Raw genomic sequence first — 14,852 nt, 5'->3', positions numbered from 1 at the left:
CTCTGTTTTTGAGTCTGACGAGCTGGTCTGAGCCCTGGGACCCTACAGTCACTCACATCAAATGTGTACTCCTCTACGGAGCAAGTATTTCCGTGAAGAGCTGATGGAGAAATTTCGCTGTGTTCTGCTGTCTTGGGGAGCTCATGGGACTGAGTTACTGTTTCCGTCACCTGTCCTTCAGATTAAGCAACTTAGATGTCACTGATTTGCCATGTTTCTGGTGGGCTGTGCAGGAACTTGCCTCTGACACCTTCAGCAAGATCAATAGGAACAGAACTGAGGTTCAGAGGCTGCCGTGGGCTACTGCTGCCCTGCTGAGTTTGGCTCTTGGAAATGGGCTTAAAGCGATGGTTCTGGGTGAAGTTAGGCTGAATTCCTTCCATAACAGTAGAAATTTTGCAGAAGAATTTACGCACCAGTTTGCGTTCTCTCGCAGAAGACGTGCTCTCTGGAGCACCAGGCCTCTCAGCTCTCCCTCTCTTGTGTTTGCCCCTGAGATGGTCTAATACCTGAGCCATCCCAAACCGAGAGCTGTGGGAGCACTGAGGTCCCCTCCTGCAAAACAGCTTGTCTGGCAGCAGGCTGCCCTAGGGCCCTGGAAACATGAACGGTGGAGGAACCAGATGGGTGGCCAGGCAGGAAACTCAGCAGGTTTCTGACATCAGGAGCCCTGCGTGAGTTTCATGGGAACCTGGGCAAAATTGACTCACCTTGTTGAGATTTTGCTGAATTGGTGAATTCCTCTAAAATGTAGTTTTGCCTGAAACCTTCCGAGCAGGTGCAGTATCTTCAGCTATCTCTTGGAGATGATGACAACGCATTCCCCTGCACTTTGCTGCATGGGTCTCTTCTGGGAGTCAAGGAAGAACTTGCATACTGCTGAGCCCTCTGCCAGCCTCCACAGCTCTTGAAGTGGTGTTGAAGAAGGAGGATATGGGAAATTGGCAGAGACGGGTGAAGGATGCTGGCAGGTTATTCTGGCCCTTAGAAAATCATTGTATTCTCCTCATTACTCTACACCTCATCCACCTACTCTGTCTTGTCCCGTAGACTATAAATTCTCCATATTAAATGAACTCCCCAAGTTCTCTATTTGTTTTCACAGCCTCTAGCTGAGTTTCCTATGTGCTATCCTAATATAAACAGTAATAAAGACAGCTCTGTCCTGCTGCAAACCACTTCAGAGGATGTTCCTTCTAATTCTCTTCCGTGTTTAGCGTTGTATCATTAAAAGGCATGAGGTGGTTAATTGGAGGCTTACAGCTTTTGTGACTGATGCAAACCAGTGTGTGAGTAATTGCTGGCTGCAAACGCTCAGGTGAACGCTTTAAAAGAAAAGGCTTTAAAAGACACAGATGGCCCTGAGCAGAAGGCTCCCTGCAAAAGGTCAGAGGAGAAGGTTAGTGATAGGGCTGCCCTGAAGCTGGGAAAAAGAACCTAATACCTGGCCAAGTGGTGAAGAGCCTGGCTAGGCTGTGGCTTTGTTCCCTAAAGGGGGCTGCTGCTGCGGCGGAGCTCCTACATCAAAGCTCTCCTAAAAAAAACACAGCAGAGATCCGTATCACCCAGCCTGTGGCACTGGCGGGAAATGGATTGGTTGACAAGTCAGAGGCCCTTTTTGGGCAGATGGCTGGGTAGGAGTCACTGGCTGCTTGCAAAATCTCCGAACCAGCCTTTAATCTGCGCGTGATACTGTATGTTTTAGTGAGCATCGAGATGTTTATCTCAGCTGCATTAGTCACCAGGAGAGTCTGCTTCCAACATTTTCTCTTCCGTACCTTCACTGCAGGCTCCTTCCCCTGGTTTTTGGGACAGCTGTGGCCTAAACGCTGTGGGATTCATTGGGCTTTCTGTAACTTTGATGGGGGAGTGTTCAGGGACAACTTGACTTGGTAATACTGTGCAGAACAAATGTAGTACCGTGACTTTGTGTTTGTTGTGGTGGACTTTCAGAGCCTTGCCCAGGAGCCAGCGGTCTGAAAACTCTTATCATGCTCCTAAACAAATACTTCTGTCTTGAAGACCATAAGAATAACAGCTACAAAGCTGTGATTCTCCCAACCTGATGTTAAGTGCTTTGTGGTGCCAAAGGTAAACAGGATCAATCAGTCATCCTCCTGGAGATGGTCTGATGGCAGCCCATGAATCAAGCCTGGCTTTGAGGTCACTTTATCTGCCCCGAGTTGTACAAGCCGACCGAATTGGGGTCTTGCTCTGCATGTGCAGGCTGAAAAGTGCATTAATTAGGTGGAGACAGTGTAAATATATCTGTTTTGGTGGGCTCTGCAAGAGGATGACACCTGGGTGTGCGAGCTACAGCCACGTCTGCTCTCCTACAGAGCTGGTATAGAATCAGAATCAGTAAGGTTGGAAGAGACCACTAAAATCTTCCAGTCCGACCATCACCACCATGCCATGTCAGTACTGCTGTACTGCATCTGCTGGCTTGGCCAAACAGCAGCTTGATGCTGCTTTTACTTCTGTGCTTTTGTACCTGTGGTGTATTTCTGTCTTCTTTTGGCTATAACAAAAACGAGCTTAGCTTAGCAGGGGAACAAAACTCCCAGCAACGCCTGTAGAATGCAGACACTTTTAATAGTCTGAAGTTTTGCTAATCCAGACAGTAACATGAGCTCAGGGTGTTCAGTTGAGGTCCCACTATAGCTTTGCACACCATCCAGTGAGATTTAGAGCCTACCAGGTCATGGGCTGTGCACGCAACTTAAAAGCTCCTTTCCCCAAGGGGTTCACAACACAGAGACAGCGTATTATCCTCCTGATTGGTTTACTGCAGCAAACTAGGGCACAGAAGTCAGATTATCTGGGGGCACGCTAAGACCACTCATCTGCCATTGAACTTGGAAGAGGCTTTTGTGTGTGTGTGTGTGTGTGTCACATCTGTATTCAATCTATTTGTCGTAAATTCAGAGTGCCAGATCCATTTTCTAGAGCCATTAAAGTACACAACACTTGTGTGAGGCTGCAGCTGTAATAGAAATGTGGTTATCCACTGAATGAATTGTGCTACCTCTCACTGGTGACTGTAGAGAATGAGAACCTGGTGTCCCTGGTCTTCTGAATTCAGCTCCTCTTGCCACTTGAGCCAGCTACGAATTGGACTGTCACCCCCAGCTGTGCCATGTGCGCCTTGGCTACGTGTGTAGTGCTTGGATAGAGCTTGGCAGGGAGGAGATTCATTGCTAGCATTACAGAGGTCTGTGCAAAGCCTCTCACTGTGTGAAGCAGGCTCCTTCCCCAGCCTACCTCTGGATTTTGCTTTTAGCTCTCCAACAGCCTGCTGTGGCTGTGGTTGTGACAATACAAAAATGTTGAGAGGAGCCCGGTTCATCCAAGTGTGTACAACCACAGCTCATGCTTTTACAGCATATATTCAGTGAAGCAATGCCTTTATCTGCAATACTTAGTCTTTATCTGCCATCTTTTCAGTCTAAAGCTTTTTTTGAAACGCAGATTAAGTAATAACAGCGTAGGATAATTGAGTGCATTTTTTCACAGTGACTTAATGATACTTATCTATAGCTACTGAAAAGCAAGGATAACATACTGTGTGAGCGCTGTATTATCTTGCTTCTGAAACAGACCAAGTTTGGCATTAGGGCTTAAGTAATTGGAATAGGGCTCCTTGTACTAAAGCCTGTTTGTTTATAATAAGCCCTAACATGTCTTTCTAATGGACATTGCAGGGTCAGAAGCTCTGATTGCTGACTCTGCAACCTGTGAGGGGTGTACTGAGTGTGGAGGTCATTCCATGTCACAGCTACATTGGATGCCTCTCCTGTTGGGTGAGGACAAAACCATCCTGTTGCTGAAGGAGCTGACCTTGGGCATCAGCTCCCCCTGAGTCCTCTTCCACAGCAGGACAGCCTGCACATTTTCTTGAAAGAACAGAGGGTTATTTTTGAAGCGGATTACTGTCCAGTGTGGCACTTGAGTCTCTCTTGTATTTGTTCGGGCTGAACATGATGGTGCGTCTCTGGATGATTTTCCACCTGCCCGTTTTGAATCTCAGATGGGAGTGTTCAGCTGGCGAACTGGAATGGTGCCAGATTTTGCAGGAGCCTTTTCTCTTTGAGTTCTGCTGTTTTTGTAATTACTTAGGTGGAATTATCCAAGCATGCTCCGGGCTGGCATGGGGTAAACGTTGAACGACACAACGGGAATCGGCTCTTCATATGTCAACGCAGTTCCGTAGTTAGTGTCAAGGAACAAGCTACTGGAGCACATTTGACTGTAATTCACAGGTTCTCAAAGGGCCAGAAGGGTATTTGATGTACAAACCTGCAGCATGACCCTGACCCATCAGCACAGTCATTCCAGAAACATAAATGTCATTCCAGTGTGCATAAATGTGCACGAAAGCTATACTGCTGAGCATGGCTGAAAGTTGCTTCTTCTCTTAAGCACCTTCTAATAGGATGGAAGTAGGATAATTCAGCCAAGTAATGCAGAGCTTTGAACTTAATGACTCTATTAGGTATTTAGCTGCATGTATACATATTCACACTGGATACCTTGGATAACTGGAATGCTGAAGTTAGGATTTCTAATTGACTCACCTATTACTTCCTTGTGCTGTTTGACTGGGGCTGATCATCAAGGAAGAGGTAGCAGTGCCAGCTGCTGTTTTCCCTAGTGGAAAACAAACCCGGCCATCCCCATTCTCACATGTGGTTGGTATCTCCACAGTGCAGGAATTTGTTAGCTTAAAGCTTCTCCCTAAATGGGTGACAGCTCTTCTCTGATAAGCTGTGGCAGCCCTGCATGTGAGACCTCAGACACCAAATAAACAGTGCTGGCATCAGATAATTCTGTTTAGAATGCCAAAGCCTTAGAAGTATCCTATCTTTTGAAATGCAATGGTTTTTTTCATGGGTTGTTTACATCTTCCTGCAGTGACTTCATGTCATCTGTTAGCTCTTCAGTGTCTATGAAAGATTAAACCGTTGATCCTAGAAAGTATGTGCAGGATTTTGTTTCTTTTTCGTGAGCATTTGGTGAACGATTTATCTATAATTCTAATCCTAAAAATTCTGCTGGAGTACTGATGGGTAAAACAAAACCTGTAGCCACCACAACTGTAGCATTGACGGTGTGCTCCAATGGAGCCGTTGAGGTCGATGGGATGGTGCTGGGAAATGACACAGGTGATCTGGTGCTCACTGTGCAAAGCTGTATGCCCACTGGCCTCAAAGTACTCCAGAGAATTCTACTTTCTCCCTTTAAAACACAGGGTGCAAATTGCTGTTGTAAAGATCACAGCCTTTGAAGGAAGACCTGTTATTTGGACTGGAAACTTCCAATGCTTTGGAAGCTGTGAGCAAACAAGACCGAAGCTGGCTGTGTGAAGTCACTGAGTATGCCAAGTGCAGAAGGGAAAGCACCAAAAAGCTGAGGGGTTTGAAACTGTTTATCTAAGTTTCTTGCATGGCCCGTCTTATTGCAGCACCTCCTGGATGGTAAGATATTTATCTTCTTGCCAACACCCTCACAGGGTTCCTATCCATGTTTTAGTTAGGAGACCCCTGTGCAGGTGCTGAGTGATATGCCCAATGGCACTTGGGGTTTCTGTGGCAGATCAAGGAACGAAGCTCAGTTTTCCCATGCCCCGGGCTAATTCCTCAGCCCTGTGGGATCCTCCTAGAAATGAGCAGAATGGCTTAGCAAAACACAGCAGCATGTGGAATTAATGCTCCAGTGCTGTATGAGGGAGCCCATCCTTGAGTCCTACGTTGCCCTTTAGAAACAAGCTGATGCTCTGTGGTGGGAAGCTGAAGTTAGCCCTGGGACGAGCAGAATTCAGCTACCTGGGGCAAAATTTATCAGTCTGGGTGATGGCACTGTGATGGGCAGTCTGTGCTGCTTTGGAGACCAGCACTACACAACGCCGTGCGTGCAGACCAGCTGGGATTTCAGGCTCTTTCATCACCCTGGGTCAAATCAGGATCTCCTTGTGCCAGCAGGCCACTGGATCACAACAAATCACAGAATTGTAGGTGCTGGAAGGGTTCTCAGGGGATCATCTAGTCCAGCCCTCTTAGTGGGCTCTCCAGGGCAATCTGCCCTTGTCAAGGTGCTATCCTGGAATGCTGTTTTGCAGAAGTTCCCTTCCCAAATGGGTCTGACATGCTTCAACTCAGGTTGCCCATGAGTTGCCCCCATCTTCTCACTCCTCCTTTCCTACCACCTCCTCCACCTCTGGATCTGTGCTCTTCCCATTACTACTGCAGAATACTCTCATCCTAACAGAGTGCTTTAGAATCACGAACAGTGGAGTGGGGAAGGGATAACAGGAGAGAGTGAATATTTACAGGTTATTACTTAATAACTGTCTGCTTCATTCTTTGATAACATTTAAACGATTTGAAATTGCAGCACCAACGTGTGCTACTAAATAGGGCCATGCCCAAAACTTGATTGCAGTAATCCATCGGGGACACGTTTCAAAATGTCAATTCTCAGCAGTCCTTAGCACGAGTGCTGAGAAAGTTCAGTGTTTCAGATGCTGCTGTGTCTGGTAGATGTTAAAATGGTGTCAGCACAATTTTTCTTACTCTGTACCAGCACCCAAAGCCCCATCTTGGGTGAGGGCAGAGTAACGTTGTACAAATGGACAGGCAATGTGATCGGGAGGGTATATGAGGTTGCAGAATGGGAAGGAGGAGATGAGTGCAGAAGGCAAGAATCTGTGCTGGCTGCCTTCCTGCTCCGTGCTCTGTTCCTGATGGTTTTGCTGAACAGGTGAACTGGTGTGCTGTCAGTCGGGAACGCCGTCAGCTCCTCCAAACCCTGGTTTCTGAGGGCCTGCTCTCCTGTGCACGCTCAGCAATTCTCCAATAGGAGCTGAAAAAAACCTCTTCCACTGTCACTATTAGGCAGCAACACATCCCGAAGTCCTCATCTGAGGAGATCCTAGATGAGTGTCTCATTTGCATGTCTAACAAAGCTTTGGGTAATCACCGGGAGGACGCTGGACGCAGTTAAAAGGCCGGGTGTTTGGAAAGAGGCATCTGTGCTCTGCGATGCCTTGATCTGCCTCACATTTGAGTCCGTCTTTCAAAAGAACACTGCATCTTCACTGCACATCTGGAAATTCCAGATTCTTGTGGAAGGCATTGGGATCTGGAGCTGGGAGGTCTGGGGCACCCTACTGCTTGGTTTTTTTTTTTTCAAGCACTCTTCTGTAGCAGAAATTATACGAAATTATACCTGGCTTCCCCGGGCAGCCAGCAGAGGGGAGGAAGGCCTGGGGTCTGCTCGTGCAGCAGAGCTCATCGGGGGAGATCTCGAGTCCAGATCTGGCTGGTTGCAGCAGTTTTGCTATGGCATTATGCAAAGTCCTTTGAAGATTTCCTCTTGGCAGAGCCTCCCGCGTCATCACAGAGGTAGAGCAGGGAATGATCTAAATCTTGTTAGGCGTTGTGAAGCAGTTGGAACAGCTGGCTGCAAAATTAGCCCCTTAACAAAGAAGGAAGCGAGGGGGGTTGTAAGCCTGACAGAGCAGGGGTGAGGCTGTTAGAGTGACAAGGGACACGGTGAAGCAGAGGGCTGGGGCAGGTTGGCTCTGGCTTGAGATGTGAATGAAAACAAGTTGAAGGTGAGTTAAGGTATTTGGAGAAAGGGGAGATGAGCACAGTGAAGTCACTATACACGACTCCTTTTTCTGAAGTTCTGTGAAGTTCACCTAAGATCTGCATGTCCTCCTAACTCCCCTTTTTGTAGTCTCACAAACCATGGGGGTGGCTTTGCTTTTATCTGCTGTTGTATATTGTCAGTAACTCACTGTCTTCTCGCAAGGTGAGTGCCCACACCGGGGGCTGGTCATACTCTGACTGTGGAGCTGACAGAGACTTAGCCAGAGCACATTCTGTGCTTGTGTTCCTGCCATTTCCTCTCACTCTGGGTTGTCATATCCCCAGGGTCCCAGCACAGAGGTTTTTACCTTCACAGCAACGTCTTTCACACCTTCCCTACCATATACTTCTCTTGCTTCCCTTTCCTGCCAGAGTACATCCCCAACCTCTCTGTCCACGTTTGCTCGTTCTCTGTCCCTCATGAGGCAAATGTTGAAGCTCAGGAAAGGAAACCATGTGGAAAAAATGGCACTCGCTGACATTCATCAACGCTTGTTGAACATTTATGGAGACCAAACAGTGGATGTGAGCACAGTGAGTGGTGTGTTTCAGCAGTTGTGACAGCAGCAGTGGGTCACCTCCACTAGTACAGGTTGTTACGAGCGAGGCATGCAGGCTCTTGTTCATTGCTGATGAAAATGCATAGCAGATGCTGATGACTGTACTGAAAAATAGCATTTTGTAGCTGAGAATTTGCTCTATCCAATACTGTTATTGTTCTCTTCGTATCTGTTGTAGTTTCCATTGAAACAAATAGGAGGCATTATTTTTAGACAGCGTTCGTAGATGCAGCCCTGGATAATTCCTCTTCACCCAATGTGGCCCAGACAAGCCAAAACACTCATGATCTAGCCCAACCCCAGCTCACCCCCACCATGCCCACTGACCACATCCCTCATGCCACAGCTCTATGGTACTTCAGTGCCTCCAGGGACAGTGACCCCACCACACCCTTGGCAGCTGTGCCTTTGCATCATTGCTCTTTCAGAGAAAAAACATTTCCTAATATCCAACCTGAACCTCCCCTGGCACAACTTCTAATCCTATCACAGTTACCTGTGAGAAGAGGCTGGCCTTTTGCTTTCAGAAGCCAAGCCTGGCATGGGCTTTGATTGTGCTCTAGCTCCAGGTGATCCCAATGAGTGGGAGCTTAGAGAGGGCAGATGCACGTTTGTTCAAAATCAATGAAGCAGGCAATTAACTCTGCTGATGCTGCTCTGGTAGGGAGATTGGACTAGATGATCTTTTGAGGTCCCTTCCAATCTGTGCCATTCTGTGATTCTGTGATGGCACGGCAGCTGGATCACAAAATCACAGAACTGTTAAGGTTGGAAAGGACCTCTAAGACCACGTAGTCCAACTGTCCACCTACTGCCACTGTTGCCCACTAAACCATGTCCCAAGGTTTTATATCTACCCTTTCCTTAAACACCTCTGGGAACAACGACTCCACCACCTGCCCAGGCAGCCAGTGCTGGTGCCTGACCACTCTTTTGGAGAAGAAATTCTTCCTTACATACAACTTGAATGTGGCTGGGTGGAGCAAAAGGCACCCAAGAAGTGGATTCACCATCCCTGGAGGTGTCCCAGAGATGTGGCACCGAAGGACACGGTCAGTGGGCATGCTGGGGGGGGCTGGGATTGGACTTGGTGATCTTAGTGGCCTTTTTCAATCTCAGTGATCCTATGCTTCTCTGCTTCTACAATTCTGTGTTTCTATGAACATACCATAGCCTTGGCAGTGCAGGGTCTTTGTAATTACTGTCAAGCACTCCTGTAATATGTTCTTTTTGTAATCAAACCTAGGGCTGCTTTTTTTCTTCCATTCCCTAGGAATAATCATAGGTCGGTATTTAAGTGGTACGGATTTGGTTCTGGGCTGGTGCCTCATCCTGAGCTATTGCTGATTCTGTGGATTTGCTGCATGCACACCACAGGGGTGTAATGGGCTGCTCTTTGTGGCAGGCTGGCAGCGCTTGGTTGTGCCAGGTGCTCTTTTTTTAACAAGAGTGTGTATTTTATTATTATTATTCAACCATATTAGCTCATAACCTGTATTAATTCCTTTGGATGCACCTGAGTTATAGATGATTCTTGTTGTCTGACCCTAGCTAAGGCCATTTCTAGAAAATGCTTTGTGTGAGTTTGTGTGCATAGCTGAAAGGAATGCAGCTTTCCCTTAATTATATACTGGTAATGCAGGAGGAGACATTTCGAGTTCTGCTTCTGAAGCTATTTCCTTTGAGTGCTGATGAGGCAGCGATAGCAGTAACCTCTGAGACCATTTTGAAAAGCAGAGACAAGGCAGAAACAAATACAGTTTCACCACTTGAAGCCATGCATGCACTGTAGCAGCAATTGAGACATCAGCAAGTCACCGGGGATAATACATTTAAACTGCTCTGTATTTTAATAAGATTCCATTGATTCAGATTTTGGCTAGCCTTTTCAGTGCTGTGTGGTGGTCAGTGGTTTAGCTGTGTCTGTGCAGGGAAACAAAGGAAACTGAAATTTCACACGTTTAAACTGAAGAACCTCCTGTGTTATTTTTATTTGCATTTTGCTGCTTTAGATATATGCAGAGACGACCCCAGAACAAGCAAGTCACACTTCCCAATCAGTTATGCCTATCTGATTTTCCTGCAGCCTTTGTTCTCCGTTCTTTAATTTTATTTAGATCTCCTGTCAGGAGTGCAAAGGCATTTCTCATTGTCGGTGCAGCAAACACAATGAATTTCTTACAGAAGTCAGTTCAATTGTCAATACCATTTATTACAGTATTAGTTAAGGCGCTGTGAATAAATCCAAAGGATTAACATTATCTCTTGGGTAGAATAGAGGAGCAGAATATTATATTGCTCACATATCACTGATGCTCAGTATTTTTTTCAGCCTTTCATTTGTAGAAATTTTACTGAGTTCCCTAAAATGGTGCTTCTTTCATCTGAGTTTAAAGTGGTAATGCATTTTTTACCATTTAATCATTAAAAAAAAAAGAGAGCATTTAAATCACCATTATATTTTCTTATAGATAAGTATTGCTCCGTTTGCATATATTCAGGTTGCTGCGTCAGTTCATTTAAGACACCTGGAGCTGAACGTTTCATTCACAAATTATTCTGCCCAAAACAGACAAAATTAAAAAAAAGAAAAGAATTTAAAGGATAATCCTCCATTAAGTCAAAGTGAAGGGCGTTCATGTGGACTTGTATGGAACCTCAGCTGACCTGAGGCAACTGCTGCTCATTAGAGATCAGCAACATCACAGACCCTCAGCGGTGAATACAGCATGAGATGGTACCCCCTGGTCAGAGAGGTTAGGAGGTGACCTGATTGCCATCTTGGAGCACCTGTGTAGGGGAGACTTTTCTAATAGGAGGCAGTGCTTCATTCTAGCAGAAAAGATTGTGATGGAAACAGGCTTAATTAGAGCTGGAGGACTGAAGAAGGAAAGCAGCTAACCTTGCAGCAGCCTTTCAAGGACAAGTTGGATTTTTCATCCTCTGGATGTTGAGTCTGCATATTTCCCAGAGGATGGGTCATAGCTCAGTCAGGAGTTATGGGCTGGAGGCAGGGACTTGGTTATGTGCTGTGCAGGAGGTCAGGAGAGGCAGCTGGAGGGTCTCTCTGAGCCCCCAATGCCTACTAATTCCAGCAAGAATTATTGCATCTTCGCCATGACTGGCCTTGAACGTGGGGCAAATGTTAATTGCCAAATAATGCATGCCAAAGACTCCTCATAAATGAAAAAAAGAAGTTAGCAGTGTTGCCTTGTGGGTCATTTATCATGTGGCATATGATGTTAAAGTCTTTTTCACAAATCTCCATCAAGTTAGAGCGTGGCTTTGAGGTTTGACCTTGGTGGGACTTAGAAGATCCTTCCACTTGTGCTCCACGCGGGGATTTACTTTGCCACAACCCATCATGAAGTAGAATCACAGAATGGTTTGAGTTGGAAGGGACCCTTAAGGACCAGACGTCCCACTTCCTGCAATGAGCAGGGGCACCCACAGCTCCGTCAGAGCCCCATCCTGCCTGACCCTGGGTGTCTGCAGGGACAGAGCACCCACCACCTCTATGGACAGCCTGAGCCAGTGCTCCCCTACCCTCGTTGTAAAAAGCCTCTTCCTTATATCCAAAGTCCTCACGTGGGGCAGATGCCGACTGGTTATGGACCACAGCTCAAGCCATTTGCAACTTTTACATCCCCAGAGCTCCTGCAAGTTCCCAGAAATGTATTTTCGGGTCTTCTGATTTTGAGCAGCACAGAAGCTGGGCAATTTTTACGGAATCTGGCTTTAATATGCATAATCCCCGCGGTACAATTCAGTGATATTTCAGTCCCTACAAGAGTGACATGAATGGCACACAGAATGCGCTCATTTCTTTAGACTGCCATTTAAAAATAACTCGTCGTTAGGACGGTGTCCAAAAAACACAGAATTTAAAAATAACTCTGTGCTAATGAGAGGGAATTGGCAGTAGCAGTGCTATAGGTTAGAGCCTGAGCATGAGTCTTTGTCCTCTCTCCAGTGGCCGGCAGCAGAGACGCGGTTCTGCCCGTCCCACATTGTTTTCCCTGTGGCTTGGAAAGCCCAAAAGTCTCTGGTGAAATCTTTGTAAGCTGCTTCTGTAAAAGGCCCTGAAAACCTCCTCCCCAGCAATACCCCCGGGCTGGGGCTCTTCGTTGAAGACCCACGTTGCATCCAAGGACGAGGCTGTTTCATCCCAAGGGGGTCCTGCTGTGCGTGGAAATATGAAAGATGCCCTCAAAAAAAAACCCAAACAAACCCTTCAGGTTGCAGTAGAAACGGAGTGAGGCTGAAAATGGATTTCAGCTTTCAAGTGACTTTACGCTGTCTCCTTGATTGACTTGCCAGTTTTAATACTGTAAATTGAGGGATTGCGTGTAATGCATTCATGCCGTTCTTGTCTGGAATGAAGCAGGAACATAATTTATGGGGATATTCTCATCTCAGCCTTTGAGGAATTAGCTTCAATTAACTCTGTTGGGAATCGCATGTGTCGGGTGTCAGAAAGCCATCAAGTTTTCTTTAGAAATGCCTGCTGCTGCACACATTTAATTCTTTGGCTGTCTGAAGGGTTTTAGCAGTGGATAAGGATTCAAAGCTTGGGAAACGCAGATCTGGGTGACCAAGTTTCACAGGGTTAATACAGAGCGCGGATGATGGACAGGGCTGCAGCCCGTTAGAATTTATAGCCCTCCAGCACGAGCGGGAGAGTTCTGGGGGAGGGCTGAGCAGTTCCTGAACCCAGAGTGCAGAATGAGCAAACAACCAGGAGACAGGCTGTAAAATAAGATCTCACTGGATAAATCTTACTGACACCCACGAGAATGAGAAAGGACATTGACTTCGGGCACCATTTTGAAACTGAGGCTCCTCAGCACTCGGTTTCTGTGCTCGTGGGGGCAGAATCAGGCAGATGTCTGATGCTTCTTGAAAGCCAAAAATCCCCATCACCCCTGCCCCTTGGTCAGCGCTTCATTATCGGCTGTCACCCCCACATCAGGTGCTGGCCTCATTTTGCAGGTGCAAACTGTTTCCCAGAGATGCACTCACACTTAAAGGGCCAATTCTCCATCCCCAGCTTATCCCGAGGATTAAAAACCCAACCAAGCTCCATCTGAGCAAATCCAAACCAGGAATCCTAATCAGTTCTGTTGCTAAAAGTGCATTAATACGACACAAGAGAGAGTGTGGCTTTCTTCCAGCAGATCCAACAATCACGGCTCATTTGGGTGAGGGATTTTTCTGCTGCTGTGTATTGACACAAAGGAGCACTTAGCTTGATAATGCCTCCTGGCTGCTGCCACGATGTGAATATTAAGAACAAATTAAGGTGTAAGATTAAGCCCTGGATGTTGTTACCTGTTCACAGTGAGGTAGCAGTTGCTTCTTTAGCTTTTTCACACCAAAATATTGGCTGTAGGCACTCGGGAGTTTAAAAATAAAATTAAGCTCCTACCTATTACAGAAAACAATTAGGATCAGAGGTCTCTTTTAATATTTCTGCTATGGTGTTTCTAATCTGCTGTTTAACCTGACATGGTGTGCAGTAGGGCTGGCTGCAATCCCCGCGAATGCCAGCTGGTCGGGGCGGCTTGCTCACGGAGCTGGTTCTAAGCGGCGTGGACACAGCAGCTCAAGAAATTGAATGTCAGCTGGATGTTTGTCACAGCCACAAAAATCCCAAAGAGCTCCTCTCCCATGATGAAAGGTTGGGCTTGTTCAGCCTGGAGAAGAGAAGACTTCGGGGAGACCTTATTGTGGCCTTACAGAACTTGATGGGGAGACTATGAGCAGGAGGGAGACTGGCATTTTACACAGTCTGATAGTGATAGGAGAGGGAATGGCTTTAAACTATAAGGGATCTTTAGGTTAGATGTTAGGAGGAAATTTTTTACTCAGAGGACGGTGAGGACCTGGCACTGCTGCCCAGAGCTATGGGTGCCCCATGATTCTGTGATTACCAACCTAAGCCATTTTATGATTAATAGTTGCAGGACGATGAGTGATCGGGATGAAAGAGGTGTCTTCTGGGTCACAAGGAGAGCTGGTAGCAGAGCTGGTCAAACACCCTGTCTCCATAAATGATCTCAGCACTATGTGTGGCAAAGCCAGAACTATGGGAACTGGAAGGAGCAGGAAGAAATGAGCAACAGAGCAAAGCTGGGCTTGCTTTGGAAATGCTTAAGCTCAGTAAACACAGCTAAAAATAACCTGCTCTTTAGTGAGATGGGGAAGCTGGAAAAAGCATGGTGAAGCTTTGGTGGCTGGCCATATTGAAGGATGAGATCGAGGAGACAACAGACAAAAACACTGGGTGATGGGCTGGGATGTACGTGGGCATGTACATGGGCTTTCTGACCCTTCCAGGTAGCACCTTGTCTCCTTCGTGGCACCTGCCTACAGCGTGGTGGTGATGAGTGGCAGGAATTTGTAGAATAGCACCGGCAGCATGCTGTGCTGGAGAGGATGATTTATGTGGCAGTGCTGACAAGGAGATGTGTGCACAGCTTAGCTAAGCACCACTCTGGCACTGGAGGAGAGGTTGAGAGAGATTAGGTAAAAGCACACCGTCGTTTGAAAGCTTGATGTGCTGGGGAGGAAGGAGGGATATTTTAGTTGGTGAGAGAGTTAATGAGGGAAAGAATGGTGTGGCAACCAAAAAAGAAAG

The sequence above is a fragment of the Cyrtonyx montezumae genome, unplaced genomic scaffold (assembly GCF_038088225.1).
Source record: "Cyrtonyx montezumae isolate F1298 unplaced genomic scaffold, pur_monq_1.0 scaffold_10, whole genome shotgun sequence".
NCBI lineage: Eukaryota > Metazoa > Chordata > Aves > Galliformes > Odontophoridae > Cyrtonyx > Cyrtonyx montezumae.
The sequence above is the reverse complement of the archived record's forward strand: the minus strand, read 5'-3'. Positions refer to the sequence as shown.